Consider the following 19,134-nt stretch of genomic DNA (forward strand, 5'->3'; position numbering starts at 1 on the left):
ATTTATAAGATAGACTTATTTGGTATATTTAATTTCAAAAAAGGTCACTATAGGTTTTGTTTAGGTAGTAAACTATCTCTGGTACATATACAATATTATTTGATTTGCAAAAATTCCACTTATGCACAAGCATTTTCAGGAATACACATATTTCCTAAGAAGAGTTAAATATTCAAATGTCAAAACTTTGGGCTAAGAAAGCAAAAAGGCTTTAGAGCATGCTAACAGACTTTTAATGTAAAGACTATAGCCTCAAACAAAAGTCAGATTCTAACCTGATGTATATAGTAGAAAGGTCTCTTCCCCTCCTTAGCTGTACCTGTATCATAATCACCATCCTTAGTGCTGTCAAGGAAAGTAATATGTCACACAGTACTTATCAATTTTATATTTTTCTTCAGTTGAAGTTAATATATTTCTTGCCAGCTTTTCGTAAGAGGTCGTCTCTTGTAAGTATCTTTAATTTTGAGCCTTCTAGAGTTTGAGGCTGCCAAAAGACCAGGCTTGTGTACTTGTGTTGAATGCCCACTCATTTAATAAGGCCTCCCCACAATTTCCTCTAACAGGTTGACAAAGCAACCAACAATTAGCTCTTCTATAATATATGCATTTTAAGCTCAATCTGCTTGACCATGTTATTTTAACACACCAATCTATTCATCCAGTGAAATAAAGATTGTGCCAGGTAGGTAGACAGAAGATTTTAAGCAAGACATCTTTAAAGGTGGTAAATGTTGTGACAAGTTCCCTTCTCAAATGTATAAATGCTTCTACTGAATAGACTGGGCTTCCTTTTGGCTAAGTAATACAAATAATCAGCACACACCAAAGGCAAGAATGCCCAAGAGACTACAGATCTCTCAATTTTACTTCACTATAACAAATCCACGCTTTTTGGGGGAAGAGTCATTCTTGAATTCAGCTTATTTAATTAATTTGTGTGTTTACTACTTGCATACAAGTAGAGTTGGAATTTCAGTGACATGTTCCCAAAAGATGATTACTAGAACTGAAAATCAAATACTACACTGAGAGAAGATGGATCAGTCTACTGGGGTTAACATCCTATATTCTTAAGATTCGAGGTAACCTTTAACCAGAGGATCTTTGCTTCAGGAATTGAAATTTAGACTTTAGAGTGCCAAGAAGTCAATGCACATGCTAAGCTGAGAAGTGTGTCAGAGTATTTTCTTATGCTGAACTGTGGAGGTGGCAGATTTTATTGACTCAGGCTTCTGGGCCTCAGGTAGGTTGGTATTATCCAATCCAAGAAAGCCAAGTTTTCCAAGTTCAGTGCCAATGTACAAAATGTGGAGGAAGGTCAACAAATTCTCCTGGTAATCTTCCTCTATACTCACCTCCTCCCAAAATGAGTGTTGCCAACTGCCATTGAAGGATGTACTTAAGACACTTGCCAATTCCCACTGGAGTCATGTTAAAGGAGCACATGGGATCCCCAGCTATTGTGTCAGCTCCCAACTGTAAGACCACTGCTTTGGGATTAAAGGCTTGGTATACTTCCTTTAGTACACTATATAAAATAGAAACGATACAAAATATCAGAAAAATATAGGTCAGTTTGGTCTAGGGGTAGTGGTGGTGGTGGGGCAAGTTAGAGGTATAACTGAATTAGCAAATAGTTAAGGGAAAAAAACACAACCTGTCAAACTCATCAAACTTTCCACCTAAAAAGGGTGAATCAGACTATATGTAAATGATACCTTAATAAACCTGACTTACAAAATAATTTCCTCTACTTCCACCCTCATCAATGAACACATCTGTCCTTCTGTTTTAAAATTCAGACTTTCTTGAAATATTCATATTAATTTAACTTCAACAGCCATAGGACATAGTATACACATTTAGTCCATTTTAAAATCTGGGGAAATAAGATATACACTGAATAGTCATTAAGGGTTCTTTCTGATTATTTAAGATTAGGACCATACTTGGAGTTTAATCACCTGGTTCTCAGTGGGGGCTGGGGAGAAGAATTACATGCTTTACAAGCATAGATGTTATCAGGTAAGTTTTTATTATGCAAAAGGACTAACGGGTTATGAAATGCAATCCTCCCTAATGCATATGTAACCAGGGTATTATAGGGAAGGGAACTGTAACAACTGATCTAAAATTATAAATCTGAAAGCACCCTAAAGAACAAATTGTAGTGTAACAATGAGCATAATTTTGGATAGAATCATTCAATACTGCCTAGTCAACCTAGCTTTTTTTTTTGATAGAACACTTGTAGATGAAAAGGAAGATGTCAATGTGACAGACGACCTTAGTCAAGCTTTCAGTATTGTCATTAATTGAACACTGACAGTGTCCAGAATACATTCCTAGGAGTTATAAAGTCTCTGCTCTCAAGGGGCTTACAATCTACTTTCCAGACAGAATATATACCAGCCCTCAAGGGCCTGAATAACTCTTACGGAGACGTATAAACAAGTGCAAATTAACATACATCAGAGTTGAGAAAATACAGAGTCAAAAAGTGATCAAAAATGTTGAGGTTAATGACCTCTTCATAATCAACATGTCAAATTACACCAGTGCAGCAAGACCAGAAATATCCCAGATCTTTCTGAAAATGCAAAAGGAATTCAGAGACATAAAAAGCCATCCTCCCAAATCCATATGTAACAAGGGTACTGAAATTATTGAATAGTGCTCACCCACAGAGGCATTCTTTGACTCAAAGGACTGTTTTGTTTTGATTTCTCATCTACACAGAAGAATATTGAGTGATCGTAGAGATTATAAGAATATTATAAAAATAATGACATATGATCCTTAATACAAGGATACTTGGGCCTATTCTCTCTTTCATATGCTTATCTCCTGGGTGCAGAGGGAAGATAAGCTAACTGAATAGTTTAGACGACATTTATTGAGCATCTACACGTACAGAGCACCCTATTAGCTGCTGCTGGGAGACACAGAGGAAGGCGTGATGTCTGTTCTAAAAAGGTTTCTAGCTTAAGGAGGAGGAGGAGGGGGAGGCAACAAGACTAATGTTCTGTTCATTCATTCTTTCCCTCACTCACCACACATTTTCCTGAGCATCCACTGTGTGCCCAGCATGTAACTGTACCAGATGCTGCAGGAACAAAGATGAATATGACACAACGCCTAGTTTCATGTAGCCCGGAAATAGAGGGAAAGACACAGACTATGTCAATAAATAATTAAAATACAATGATAAATGAAGTGTCAGAAATGGTATAGAGTAGGGAATAATCAACTTTTCCTGAGGATTTTAAAAAGGCTCTACAGAAGTAACTCTTGACTTAGGTCCTAAAAGATGAGAACTACAGTGAGCCAACTCTCAAGATGGCTAAACTGAAAAATGGTAACAACGATTCCTGGTAAGGATGTGGAGAAACCAGATCATAAACATACCTTGCTGGTGGGAACGTAAAATGATGTAGCCACTCTGGAAAACAGTTTGGCAGTCCCTGTCAAAACTAAAAATAGACTTACCATATGACCTAGTAATTGTACTCTTGGGCAATGTATTCCGGATAATTTAAGACTGATTTTTGTGTAGGAACTTGTACACGAATGTTGATAGCAGCTCAATTTGTAATAGCCATACATTGGAAACAACCCAGATGCACTTCAACAGATAAATGGTTAAACAAACTGGTACAACCATGCCACTGGAATATTGTTCATTAATAAAAAGGAGCAAACTACTGATACATGCAAAAAAAATCTGGATGGCTCTCAAGGGAATTATGCCGGGTCAATAAGGCCAATCTCAAAAGATTGTCTGCTGCATGAGTCCATTTACATTACATTTGCAAAATAATAATTACAGAGATGGAGAATAGATTAGTTGGTTGCCAAGGGTTAGGGATGGATGTAGCTACAAAGGCGTAGCATGAGGGAGCCTTGTGATGATGGTACTGATCTGTATCTTGATTGTGGTTGTAGTTATGCAAGGCTACATGTGTGATAAAATTGCATAGAGCTACACACACACATACACACACACACACACACACACATGCATGTATAGCTGGTGAAATCTAAATAAGCTCCATGGCTTGTACCAATGTCCAATATCAACTTCTTCATTTTGATGCCATAATATAATTGTATAAGATGTCAACATTGGGGGAGGCTGGATGAAGGGTACATGGGACTTCCCTATACATTTTTTTGCAACCTTCTGTGAATCTGTGATTATTGTGCAATAAAAGTTTTTTTAAAAAGTGTAGAAATTTATAGGTATGTAGGGTGACGATAGGGAATTTGGAGGCAGAGATGATTGTGGGGTTACTGGTAGGGGACTAAGTCCAGAGAAGAAGTATGCATACAGGAGCATGAAGGCTTGACAGCGGGAGTGGTGGGATGAGGCTAGAGAGGTAAACGTGGGTTATATATACCTGGCAGGCTAATGAGTTTGGACTTTTGCTTAAAGGGTACAAAATGTCTCAAACATTGTATGAGTGCATGTGTGCATCTGTGTGTGTGTGCTTTGAAGGCATAATTAGATTTCCATTTTAAAGATACTGAAGCTCTATTGTAGGATACCCTGAAGGTTGATGAGGGCTTTTGCAACCATCCAGGCCAGTGACAGCGAGGATAAGGAGGAAGAGACAGATTTGGGAGAAATTTATATGGTAGAATCGATAGGGTTATACAGAATGACACACAAGAAAAGCATATACATATAACATTTGTGAGTGTTTGGTATTTAGGAGAGAGGAAAGGCTAAAGGCAGGCAGGTGTTTCTGAAGTAGTTGTTTTGATTACAGCCACGTAGGGAAAATAAGTCCTCAAGGAGTTCTGATAAAGAGGGCTCTGGATGGGTATTGAAAAGGTTGATAAGAAGCTTTGAGAAAGGTAGGGCATTTTGTACATAGTGCAAACTTCAAAGCAACTAAAGTAAGGGCAGCTTACAGAGGGCTGGATGGTGAACACTTTTAAAATCAAGACTGGAAGTTTTCATTTGATTTGACAGTCAAATGGAAACCATTGGAGAAGTATGAGGTAAGTACTAATGTTGCTGAAAATTATGCTTAGGAATTTAGCTTTTGCTGTTGCATGTAAGGTCAAAGTGACAAAGTCAACCCCACAGGGGTTGGCAAAAAGGGTATTGAAGCATTCTAGTCATGATGGCAGCAGGAAGCAAGGTAAGGTAAATTTGGAAAAAATTGGGAGGGCTAATTGACAGAGTAGGAGTGGAGCATCAAAGAAGGAAAACACTATGTCCAATTCTCCAGAAATTCCCCAGGATGGGGAAAGGAAAAATTGGGGAATTTTAATTTTTTTTCCCTATTGCCACTTTCCCAAAATTCTAAACATTCTTTTCCTCTCATCAATTCGCTCCCTCTTTTTGATCAACCCGTCAATTTTGGAATAATATTAACTCAAAATACTAATCCCAAAGTTTCTTATCCTTTTCCCACTTGGGGATTTTAGCACCTCGTTCACAATTTTTCTCATTCTCCCTTTCCTTGTTATCATTTTCTGCAGTTCAATATTCATTCCCTCACTCAAACCTTGATTGAAACACTACAGACACAGAAATAAGCAAGACTCAAGAAGCTTCTGGTCCATTAGGGGAAGAAAACAGGAAAACAAGTAATTGTGATAAGTGCTATAATATTCATTCATTCACTCATTTCATTCATTCATTCATTCAACAAATGTTAATTGAATGCCTACTATAGGTACTAGGTTGGGCAATGGGTTCACAGTATTGAACAAGAGATCTATTCTTTCCCCCATGCCTGTCCTAACTCTCTAACATCACAGTTTCTTTATCTTTTCGACAATAGTGATGTCCACCTGTACTCTACTTTATTCCTAATCATAGACACACTTTGGGGCCTGATAAAGAAGCACTTGGAATTGCTCTTCTTCTAAGACCCTGAACTCTGAACTACTTTCTCCATCTACAATTTTCTATCTTTCCAATTCCTATTGCATTTCCTGTTTATTCTTACTGTAACTTCTATTCCCTAGTTGTTTTCCCCCTATTTTCAAAGTACACCATTCTATATATATTTTTTCTTTTGAGACAGGGTCTCAGTCTCTCGCCCAGGCTGGAGAGCAGTGGCATGATCATGGTTCACTACAGCTTTGACCTCGTGGGTTCAAGCAGTCCTCCCACCTCAGCTTCCCAAGTTGCTGGGACTATAGGCCACCACATCCAGCTAATTTAAAATTTTTGTTTGGTACACATGGGGTCTCACTTTGTTGCCCAGGCTAGACTCGAACTCCTGGGCTCAAGTGATCCTCCCACTTTGGCCTCCCAAAATGCTGGGATTACAGGCGTGAGCCATCATGCCCAGCTCAGCCTATCTTTTGACTTCATTTGCTTCATTACTCATTCTGGAGAATACGATTAGTCATTTTGAAAACTTAATTTAGCACCCTAGATCCCTCGCACCTTTGCCATTTTTGCCTTGTCAGTCCTTAAGCCCTTGGATGAACCACACCATCAGAGTTTTCTCTCTATTCTGCTGGAGGAAGCTGAGAAATCAAGTGAATTGTTTCCATTAGAGTTTATGCTTATAACTCCAATTCAACAAATTCTACAAACACTAATTGAGTGATTAATATGGGCCACACACTCTCTACAGCTTGGCCATCTTTCACTTTACCTCCAAGTGATGAAGAATTATGTTTCATACAGCAGCTAGTCTAATTTTTGAAAAATACAAATATAATGAGAGGACATTCTTGATATAAAAAATTAAACATGGCCAGTCACGGTGGCTCATGCCTGTAATCCAGCACTTTGGGAGGCCGAGGTGGGCAGATCACTTGAGGTCAGGAGTTTGAGACCAGTCTGGCCAACATGATGAAACATTGTCTCTACTAAAAATACAAAAATTAGCTGGGCGTGGTGGCAGGCACCTGTAATCCCAGCTACTCAGGAGGCTGAGGCAGGAGAATCGCATGAACCTGGGAGGTGGAGGTTGCAGTGAGCTGAGATCGCACTACTGCACTCCAGCCTGGGTGACAGAGTGAGACACAGTATCAAATAAATAAATAAATAAATAAATAAATAAATAAATAAAGGTCTATCAAAAGTGAAAAATCTCCCTGTTTCCATCTCAACTTCCACCCCAGAGGTAACTGCTGATTAAGTTTGTTGTGTATCTTTCTGGATCAAATTTTTCTGCCTCATACTGGACAGAACTGGTTGAAGCTATGTGTAATGAGTGCCTTTCTTTACCTCTTTTCTCTACCTGAAAATGTCCTCCATCATATTTCTTCTCCCCTTCCAGCTTAATTTATCCCTCTAAGCACTAAATCCTCTTTTGTTGCTTTAAGGGTCATGTATTACCAATGAGCTCTTTTCTTACATCTTCAGTCCCTGAATTCCTGCTGATTCAGTTCCTGTAGGTTATAAGTTACAAGTTGCCCATCTATCCCTCCCCTTCTTAGCATTGTCCAACTTATCCACATACTGGCCACCTATACATACTTCTTGCAATCCAGAATCTGATCTTACTGCTCTCCTGAAATTGCTCTCTTAAAGGTAGAGAGACCTCTGGATTACCATATCCAAAAGCCTTTTCTCTGTTATCTTTTTCAAACTTCTTAGAAGCAACTGACAGTTGATTCTACTAAAAAATCTGCAGCTAGTTATCAGGGGCTACAGTTCCAGTAAAAAATACATATATTTTAAAAGTAATTTTAAAATAAGTTTATTGATCTTCATATACTATACAATTCCCTCATTTAAAGTGTACAATTCAATGGCTTTTAGCATATTCAAAGAGTTGTGCACACAATATCACAATGAATTTTAGAATATTTTCATTGTCCTCAAAAGAAACCCTGAACCCATTACCAGTCACTATCTATTCCCACCACTCTTCAACTCCTAGCCCCGGGCAATCACTAATATACTTTCTGTCTCTATGAATTTGTCTAATTTTGACCTTTCATATCAGTGGAATCATATAATGTTTTCTTTTGTGACTGTCTTGAAGGTTCATTTGTGTTGTAGCATGTATCGGTACTTCATTCCTTTTTACGGTTGAATAATATCCAATTGCATGGATAGACCACATTTTATCCATTTAACGGTTGATGTTTTTCCACTTTTTGGCTGATATTAATATTGCCACTATAGTATACTACTACAGATATACATGTACAGGTTTTGTGTAGACACATTTTCAATTCTCTTGGGGATATATAGCTAGGAGTAGAATTGCTGGGTCATGTGGCAACTCTATGTTTAACCATTTGAGGAACAGCTAGACTGTTTTCCACAGTGGCCACACCATTTTACATCCCCATCAGCAATATATGAAGGTTCCAATTTCTCCACATCTTCAGCAACACTTGCTATTTTTTGTTTTGTTTCATTTTAAATTAATTATAACCATCCTAGTGGGTGTGAAGTAGTATCTCACTGTGGTTTTGATTTGCAGTTTTCTGATTAGTAATAAAGTTGAATATCTTTTCATGTGCTTATTGGATATTTGTATATCTTCTTTGAAACAATATCTGTTTCAACCCTTTGCCCATTTTAAACTGGGTTATCTTTTAAAATGGAGTTGTAAGAGTTCTTATTCTAAATATGTCTCTTATCAGACACATGATTTGCAAATATCTACTCCCATTCAGTGGATTATCTTTGCACTCTCTTGATAGCGTCCTTTGCAGCACAAAGTTTTAAATTTTGATGAAATTCAGTTTATCTATTTCTTCTCTTTTGCTTATGTTTTGGTGTCATATCCAAGAGACCACTTCCTATTCCAACATCATGAAAATTTACATCTATGTTTTCATCTAAGAGTTTTACAGTTTTAGCTCTTACATTTAAGTCTTTGATCTATTTTAAATTAATTTTTATGTATGGTGTGAGGTAAGGGTCCAACTTTATTCTTTTGTATATTGATACATCCAGTTGTCCTATCATCATTTATTGAAAAGACTGTCCTCTCCCCCATTGAATGGTCTTGGCCCCTTTGTGTAAAATCAATTGACTATAAATGTGGGGGTTAATTTCTGGACTCTGAACTCTGTTTCATTAATCTATATGTCTGTCTTCATGCCAGCATGACACAGCTTTGATTACTGTAGTTTTGTAGTAAGTTTTAAAGTTGAGAAGTTTGAGTTTTCTAACTTTGTCCTTCTGTTTCAAGATTGCTTTTGCTATTCTGGGTTAGATTTCTGGATACATTTTAGGATTAGATATGTCAATTTGTGAAGAGAAGTCAGCTGTGATTTACAGCTCCATTTGGACCATGCTAAACTTGTCGTCTTACCTCTTCTATTCCCTATCTCTGTTAATGATATTCATCTTTTCAGTCACCCATGTTCAAAACAGGAATTTGAAAGTCACCCTTTCAGATTCCTCCCTTTTCCTGTTCCTCTCCAATTACCAGTCTTCCACCAATCTCTCTCCTATTCCTTCTTCTCCACTCCCACTGCAATACTCTAATCTAGCCCTTATGACCACCTTCATGGATTACACCAATAGCTTCCTAATCAGTTTCCCTGCCTCAAGTCTATTCCCTCTCCAATCCTTCATACATACAACCATCAAATTAATTTTCCTTAGGGAAATAGTTTTGATAAAGTTACTTCTTAATTCAAAAACCTTTTACATCCCTCCATTGTCTTTAGAGACACTTAATATTCTTAGGCTGTGATCCAAAGTGCTTTGTAATCTGACTATGGCCTACCTGTAAAATCTTATTTTCCAATAACAACTTAACCTATATTATTCTATAGGCAAACTGAACTCTCCATTATTCACCTCACTCACCTTGTATCTTCTTGCAAGTATGCCGTTTGTCATGTACTTACTTGTGCCTGAAAGTTACCTTTCTACATGTCTACATCATAGCCATTCTTTAAAGGCGAGCTTAAATTTTATCTACTCCATGAATGAGAATGATAATAATGATGACAACAGCCAACATTCATTGAGCACTTTATTCAGAATAGAGCACTGTTCTATGTATTTTACATGTATTAGCTCATTTGACCCTCATAATAATTCATAACAGGTATTATTTTTAATCCTATTTTACAGACAGGGAAACTACCATACAGAGAGGTTAAGAAATCTGTACAAAATCACACAGCTATTAAGTGGCAGAGCTGGTTTTTGAACCCAGGCATTCAGGCACCAGAGTTTTTGCTTTAAACCACTACAATATATCTGCTTCCATGACTTACTGAGCTACTATGCATCAGATACTATGTCAGTCACTTTACCCACATTATTTCAATATAACAGCAGATGCTGTTGCCAAAACTTTACTGGGAAGAGTGTTAACCTTCCCAAGCAAGCTTTGATCTTATGATTCCCTCATTCTAAAACCTTCAGTGGCTCCCAAAATGTTTACAGAATATGGTACAAATTTTCATAGCTAAGAATTCCAGCTCTTCCATGATGTGGTTCCCACCCACGTTTCCAATCTTCTTGCAACTTCTCCTTCATGCACTTTACAGTCCAGCCAAACTAAAACCACTGCTATTCTTTGTGCATAGCTCAGCCTCTCCCAACTTTGATCTTGCTGTACCCTGTGTGTAGAACATCCTTCCCTACAATCTCTGTATATTCAAACTTGACCCAGATTTTATAAACACTCATATACATTCACACACTTTGTAAAGACAGAGTAATTAGCTACCCTTTAGAAACCAGATCAAATGTTACCTCCTCAATTACGCCTTTTTCTGAAGTATTTTCTCTCTTTGAATACCCACAGCATTCTATCTCTTATGGTTCTTACAATTTTCTATGTTTTATTTATTTAAATGTGTGTGAATATGAAAATCAATCTCTATTTATTTATCTAACATTTTAAAATTTCCACTAACTTCCTCGAGGGTAGAATCAATACTTTATACATAGTAGGCATTCAATAAATAGTCATTAAATGAATAAATGAATGAAATGTCACTCCAGATTGCTTTTGGGAAAGTTTCCCTAACCACTGTAACAGTACTGTTTGCTACACCGCAAATCATTAATTTTTCATCTTGTGAAAGTATAAAATCTCTTATCCAGAAAGGAGGGGGAGAACAGGCATTTCTTTACACTACATTAGTAACTTCCCTATAAACATACAAGACATTCATTTAAAATGCAGTTTTCTTGATGAGAAACCTGATCCTTCAGTATTCAGTAGTCTAGTTTTCAGACAAGGCTATGCAAATGAGGAAGAGAAGCTGTGGCAGCTGCTTCCATAGGCCTGGATTTGGGGCAGGGGGTTCATGCCTGAGGAGAATAAAAGCCAGGGTGGTGACATTAATGATGTTTTTGGATAAAATAAAAGCCCAAGAACAAAATCATAGAGTTATTCTCTTTTCTTTGATTCCATCAGGGTAGACCACAGCTTCTACTGTGTGCCTTTGAGATCTTTCACTGGTGCTTCTTTACCTCTAATACCAGGGGCTGAACACTTTTTTTTTTTTGGTTGTTGTTGTTATTTAGACAATCAATATCCTAAAAGATTCATCTCAGGGCAATGGGATGCCAGAGCAATGGCGTTATAGTCACCCTTAACCAATACTGGTGGTGGAGTCTGGTAACCCTAACTTGTCCCTCTAGCAAGACCTCTGATGGGTTCATGCTCCCAGAAGGTTTAGTCTCCTGACTTTCTACCTTGTACACCGGTCTAAACCAGTCTTGTCATCTTCATGCTTTCCAACAGACACTCTCAGCACCCTCTAGAGACTCCCTCAATAGAGATTAAAGAAATGAGAAATTCAAAGTTGAAAAACCAAGAAGGGTAGGATGCAGAGGGAGAGAAGAGAAAATATTTGCTACTAACGCTTTTAATTATCAATGTCAGCCTGAGAAAAGTTATTGCCAGCAGCAAAACCCCTTTCTAAGACATAAATTTTAAACCTATTGCATTTGATGGGATTGAGAGGCAGACTGTGTTAAGGACCCAAAGTATTACTAGTCAGTCCCAAATGGAAGCCGTTCAACTTTCCATAGGTATGTTTTCTCTAAATTCTCTCAATCCTATTTGAGCTCAGGTACTGCTGACTCATTCTGCAACAACTCAACCTGCCAGGGGATACAGCATATGGTAAATGCCTCAGTGACTTCTGAATATCTATTACAAATGGTTCAGGGATGCAGAGATTTGGGAGGAGGGAGGTTGCCTTGCAGTGAGCATGATGTGTCATTTTGTTGGAGAACATGGGTGCCTCTTGGACATATTCAGAAGACATTTAATTTTCTCTAAATTTCTTTTCTGCTTTTAGCATCAAACAAGCAGTACTGGTTCCATGAACTTCTAAAACATGAAACAACAACAACAAAAAACACCAAATCCATAAAATAAAAGACAAATCTTAAACTCCCCAACCAACCAACCAACCAACCAACCAACCAACCAACCAACCAGCAAACAACCTCATATCCCTTTCACTGTTTTAATTTTTGTGACGTAATTTCTTAACATCTTAAAGGGGCATCTTTTCTCTCACTGCTGAGTCTATTATACAGAAACATAGATTCTAACGGGCATCTCTTTCTAACATGCCTTGTAGTAGGTAATTCTACTCATCAATTACGTGTCACCTTGGCAACAGAAAGGGCTGCATACTATTTTTAGCGTATTCTTACTTATCTCTCACTATACCTCTTAGAAGTAAACCATTCTCATTCACACAACGGAAAATGAGTCATCCAGAATTAAAGTCATCCAGTGTTTGCATGGCACCTTACCAGTGGCCTGAAGTGAATCGTCAGAGCTAGAATTAGAACACTAATTCTAATTCGAATGCAATGCTCTTGTTACTAAATCCCAATGGTCTTTGGCTCTCTTCATTCTGAGAGGCCAGATGACCTAGCAAGCAGAGTGTACATTATCTGGGCAGGGGGTAGGGTGGGAAGAGAGGTAGGCTGGTTTGGAGAGCTAAGTTAAAAAACAAAAAATGGAAGAAGACCTAAATAATATGAATCCTAAGGCTATCTGTGCTATTTGATCTGGGGTAGGTCATTTAACTGCTCTGTAACCACCAGGAGTGCTCATAGTGTGGAGCATTCTGCTCTGTGTCACACCATTTGACCATATGTCTCATCTCTCCCCCTTTGCAACCCTTACAGCACTCAGTTCAGGGAGAATGCTGTATTTGGAGTCAGATAAGCTTGGATCCAGTGTTTGCATGGCAACTTGGACAAATCATTTCTCTGAACCTCAGTTTCTTTCTCTGTAAAACAATAATATTCTCTCCCTCACAAGGTTGTTGTGAGGATTAAATGATATAACATTTGTGAAAGTCTTCTCCCAGCATCAGGCATATAGTAAATACTCCATAACATTGAATGAATAAATGAATGGCCTCAAGTCAGGCCCTTCGAGTGCTATGTTAATTATTTCAGTCCACTAGGATACTGGTGAGTTCAGCACAGCACACCAGAGCAGTGACTTCCTGAATAGTATTCTAATGGTCCCCAAAGGCAGAGAGAAATTTCATCGTGTCACTGCTGGGTTATACCTGTTATGGGAATACAGTAATTCATTTTCCAGTGCTGCCAATCTATTACTTTTCACCAAACACAAAATTCACTTTAAGAAGGGACAGAAACACAAGTGCCTTTCTGTTATATAGATGTTGGGAGAATATATTATTAAAATTGAAACCGACTTCTCTGATTTCTTAGGCAAAAAATCAGATTGGAAGCCAAACAGCTATTTGGCCTTTGTAGACCCTGGATAGCAATGCCCTTGGGGGAAAGGGGAGTGTTGGAGTCATTCCAAACTATAGTTACAACATTTGTGTGTATATTTACTGCTTGTGCTTATGCTCTCTGCACTTAGTTTTTACTCTCTAAGCCTTGAAGAATTCACAATTTACCTAGAGCACAGTTTAATACATATGGGTGGGAATACAGGCCTATATCTCTGTTTCTCATTTCCTAATCATATTTTCTACCTTCCTTATATAACTGATACCTCTTCTTTTCCAATTCAATTGCTCACTTTTTGAACTTAGGTGAACAATAGTGATTTGTTAACAATAAACATGCCCCTAGCCCTTGCCTCAGTCTTCTTTACCCCTGAGGGCCTTCCTAAGATTCAAAGCCTGAAATCCTGCCATATAGTTAGCACCTGGCGCAGCTCATCAAAATATAATATCCTTTCCCAGATGATTGGAAATCTCTGCAATGCTGTCATACAATGAGGTGTGCAAGAAAGAGTTTGGGGATTGATTTTCATCATTAACTTGCTATTGCATGGTTTTGTGGGGCTTAAAAGAAACGCATTTTATTACTTTTAAGTACTGCACATAGAATAACTCCAACTCATCATATTTTAACAGTTATTTTTCTGGGGCAGGATGTATGCTAAACATGCCTATGTTAGAGTGTCTGGTGGATCATTTAGGATCAGTGTCCTGTTGCTTGATGAAATCCAGATCACGTCAATGAAATCCAGATGGGGAAACTGGATCTCTGGCAATGGCTGCCAGATCTTCTCCATATGAAATCTCTCTAGTCTGTATGCAAATTCAAAACTCCATATCCTGGAAATCCCAAACCAATCAAGTGGCACTCCGCTTCTTAGTTACTGGACTAAACACAGGGAAGCGATTCATTCTTCCCTGAGGAAATAAGCATTTCTTACATACATCTATCTTGGCACAAAAAGGGCTGGCTAAGCAAATTAATAGTGTAAACAGGACTGCACTGGGGAATGTTTGTCCTACTTAGGAGAATAAACTTTTCATGCACTTTGTGCATATACACTTACATACAAATAATTGATATGCTAATTACAAATGATTCTTAAAGCCCCTTCCCTGAGGTGCTGTACTATGCTGTTAGTCTAGTTTGAATTACTAGCATGTCCAGTGCTTGAAAGTAATAAAATGCATTTAAAATATCCCATGATTCAGACTGGCTTTCCTCTAATTAGGCTGAGTTAGTGAGGCTTGCCTGTATTTAAATAAGATAGATATTTTTCCACTTTACCCCTAACATATTTAACATGGTCTCCCTCCCCTCTCTATTCCCCCATCCCCCTCAACAGGGAGCTGGCACACACAAACCCCTTAGCTTCTGGCTCACTATGCAATGGCACTTGCATCACCTCCAGGCAAACACATTGCTTTTAGCCCCTGGCACACACACATGCCCTTTTGCTTATTAACTTGTTAGCTGGTTATTTGATATAGCTTTTTTGAGCAGTTCTTTCCTTTAGTCCTTCTTTTTTTTTTTTTTTTTTTTTTTTTTTTTTTTTTTTTTTTTTGATGAAGTCCTGCTCTGTCACCTAGGCCGGAGTGCAGTGGCGTGATCTTGGCTCACTGTAACCTCCGCCTCCTGGGTTCAAGTGATTCAATCTGGCTCAGCCTCCCAAGTAGCTGGGACTACAGGCACGCACCACCATGCCCAGCTAATTTTTGTATTTTTAGTCGAGACAGGGTTTCACCAGGTTGGCCAGGCTGGTCTTGAATTCCTGACTTCAAGTGATCTGCCCGCCTCGGCCTCCCAAAATGCTGGGATTACTGGTGTGAGCCACCGTGCCCAGCCCTTCAGCTCTTCTTTAAGTACCAATGGACATGGCTCTTTCCTGGTAGTACAATGGGTTAACAGTGCACACAGAGCAAAGTCCAGCCAACTTAACATCAGGCTTTTTCATCAGTTGCTGGATATTGGGTTTAACTAAATCTCTGTATAGTCCTTGTCAACACGTCACAACGAGGCAGCTCATCAGTCCTGGCAGCTGCTAGGTGTATGGCAATGTCAGGCACAGTCATTCAAAGCCATAACATGTTGAAGTAAAACCTAAACAGTAGTTTTTCTAGGCTACACTGAAGGGACAGAGCAGTGACTAAAGAATGTGGGAGAGAGAGGATTAGGGCAGAGGTTGGTGGGGTGCATGGTGGAGAGCAGCTGAGAGGAATAATATGAATTTCGATGTTAGAATATCCTATGAAGCCCAGATTATAGTCAAGTCTGGGTTTCTTTTCAGGGCAGAGTTATGTTAAAGGGTGTAATTTTCAAGATTTCCATTTAGGAGCAAGGTCTTCCTATCTCTGGAGAGTTTCAGAGCATGTTTTAGCATCAGAACTTATTCAACTGCTGCCAAAGAATCAGGTCACTTGCTCCAGGGGGCAGGGATCAGTCAGCATAACAAGAGACCAGAGAAGAGGCACATCAGAGAAACAGCACAAACCCACAGAATTCCAGAAGACTGTCTTCCTTGATACAAATGAAACAATATACCTATGAAGACTTGTTTGCTCAAGGTGGGAGGGACTGTCATGATGGCAGGGCTACTTGGTGCAGTTCAGCAAACAGTCATAAAAGACATCAGTTGAGAAGGGAAGGAGAATATAAGAACTGTCCCTCTAACCACCTGGATTTTAAGCCCTAAGTATTAGGTGAGGGAAAACACCAGTTCACCACTGCAACCCTAAACAAATCCTGAGGACAGGCAGGGTGAGTTCACTGACTGAGGTTTCAGGATAACTCAGTGAACACAGTATCTCCTTCTTCCTAATTATCCTACATTCTGACACAGTTAATGCCTCTTGAATTTAATATTTTAAAAGGTACATCAAACTAGGAAGAATAACTGAATGGCTCACTTTGGCCTCATTTCCACCTGTGGCTAACACTAACAGTAACTTTAATTAGTGTCTGAGTCATCCATTTTCCAGAAACAACAGGTAATTTTACATCTGCCATACTCCGAGAGGCAGGATAAAAGTTTATGAAATAGAACAAAAGCATTTAACACAAATACCTTACTTATAGAGGGCTGAGTTCAAAGTGCAAGGCTTATAGAATGAATTAGCAGCTTCTGTTACCTTAATCATTGGGCAAAAGTGAGCTAGTGATTATCAAGGTAGTGTAGCTGTGACCCAAATGAAGAGAGGTAGAATAAGTTTGTAAATAATTTTTTATCAGTTCTCAGATTGTAATGAAATGGGGAACGTATTAGCTTGTGCTCATGATGCTGTAAAGTCAAGAGACAACAGATGCTGGTGAGGCTGTGCAGAAACAGGAATGCTTTTACACTGTTGGTGGGAGTGTAAATTAGTTCAACCATTGTGGAAGACAGTGTGGCGATTCCTCAAGGATCTACCAGAAATACCATTTGACCCAGCAATCCCATTACTGGGTATATACCCAAAGGACTATAAATCATTCTACCATAAAGACACACGCACATGTTTGTTTATTGCAGCACTATTTACGATAGCAGACTTGGAACCAACCCAAATGCCCATCAATGACAGACTGGATAAAAAAAGTGTGGCATATATATATACACCATGGAATACTATGCAGCCATAAAAATGAATGAGTTCATGTCCTTTGCAGGGACATGGATGAAGCTGGAAGCCATCATTCTCAGCAAACTAACACTGGAACAGAAAACCAAACACTGCATGTTCTTACTCATAAGTGAGAGCTGAACAATGAGAACATATGGACACAGGGAGGGGAACATCACACACTGGGGTTTGTCAGGGGGTGGGGGGCCAGGGGAGGGAGAGCATTGGGACATACCTAATGCATGTAGGGCTTAAAGCCTAGATTATGGGTTGATGGGTGCAGCAAACTGCCATGGCACATATATATCTATGTAACAAACCTGTACGTTCTGTACATGTATCCCAGACTTAAAGTAAAATAAAATAAAGTAAGAAAAGTCCCACATTTAACGTGATGTTGTATTCAACATGAGAGAGATGAAGTAAGCAATAGCTGAGGGCAGATGGGTATTAGGACAACTACGTAGGGTTCCACTCCAGAAGTATATACAAAGAATAATCAAGAGTTCTTAGTACCCTACCTACAACAACAATTAGGGCAGAAATATTATGGGAGGTGGTGAATAGGAAGATGTATGAGGTCAAGAGGTGGTAGCTGCAAAGATGAGAGCTTTTGCAATTGGAGGCAAAAGCCAATTCCCAATATGCACCACACCTTGGTGGATACCAGCTCAGGATGTTCAGGGAACAGGTACACCACGGAACATCACTGCAGGTAACACAGTGACAGACTGAAGCCCAAGTCCAAACAAGAGCAGACGAATAATATGTAAGCTGTCCTGTGAAAATAGACCACTCTCGAGTGGTAGTAAAAGGACACAAGGGAGACATAAGGAAAATACGAAAGATTGAGAATGTATGCAAAAGTAGCTAAGATAGAAATGGGACTTTTTTTGTTTGTTTGTTTGTTTGTTTGTTTGTTTTTGAGACGGACTCTCGCTCTGTCTCCCAGGCTGGAGTGCAGTGGCCGGATCTCAGCTCACTGCAAGCTCCGCCTCCCGGGTTTACGCCATTCTCCTGCCTCAGCCTCCCGAGTAGCTGGGACTACAGGCGCCCGCCACCTCGCCCGGCTAGTTTTCTGTATTTTTTAGTAGAGACGGGGTTTCACCGTGTTAGCCAGGATGGTCTCGATCTCCTGACCCCGTGATCCGCCCGTCTCGACCTCCCAAAGTGCTGGGATTACAGGCTTGAGCCACCGCGCCCGGCCAGAAATGGGACTATTATTGTAATAATATTTTAATGTCCCTGCAAATGCACTGATTGGACTGAAAATACTGGAATTAGAAAAAAAGAATAAATTGTCTGGTCAAGACAGACTGGGAGAGTAGAGGACAAAATGGAATTATAAAAAATTACAATTAAAGAAAATAGAATTACTTTAAAACACACACACACATCAATCGTTATGTATTAATTTTGACCCTACTCTCATAGATAGAATTTATTAGTGTTTACCATGTGCCAGTCACTGCTCTAATTAAATATAATGAATATTATGTAATCTTAGTGTCTAATTATCTTCATTTCACAGGTAAGGAAACTCAATCTCACAACTATTAAGCAACTTGCCCAAGGATGAACAAAATTATCTATATGATAAAGTCATATCTATATGCCAAGCCGTTGCACTAATTATCCCCAATGACTAATCAGTCACTTCAAATGTTTTCTTTATTCCTCATCCATTTGATAGATACTACAGAGGCAGACAGTAATGACCGCTGTTTGAACTGTGGGTAGGAAGGGAAGAAGAAAACGCATCTCCCCAAAGCTGAGATTTTCTTCCCATAACTAGAGTTCGCTTTCCTTGCCTTTTTCTTAACAGTATTTCCAACTTCATGAAAATAAAGACTAAGAACAAAATCATGGTGTTTGGACATGGAA

Source organism: Rhinopithecus bieti, unplaced genomic scaffold (assembly GCF_001698545.2).
Source record: "Rhinopithecus bieti isolate Rb0 unplaced genomic scaffold, ASM169854v2 scaffold_48739, whole genome shotgun sequence".
NCBI classification, from domain to species: Eukaryota; Metazoa; Chordata; class Mammalia; order Primates; family Cercopithecidae; genus Rhinopithecus; species Rhinopithecus bieti.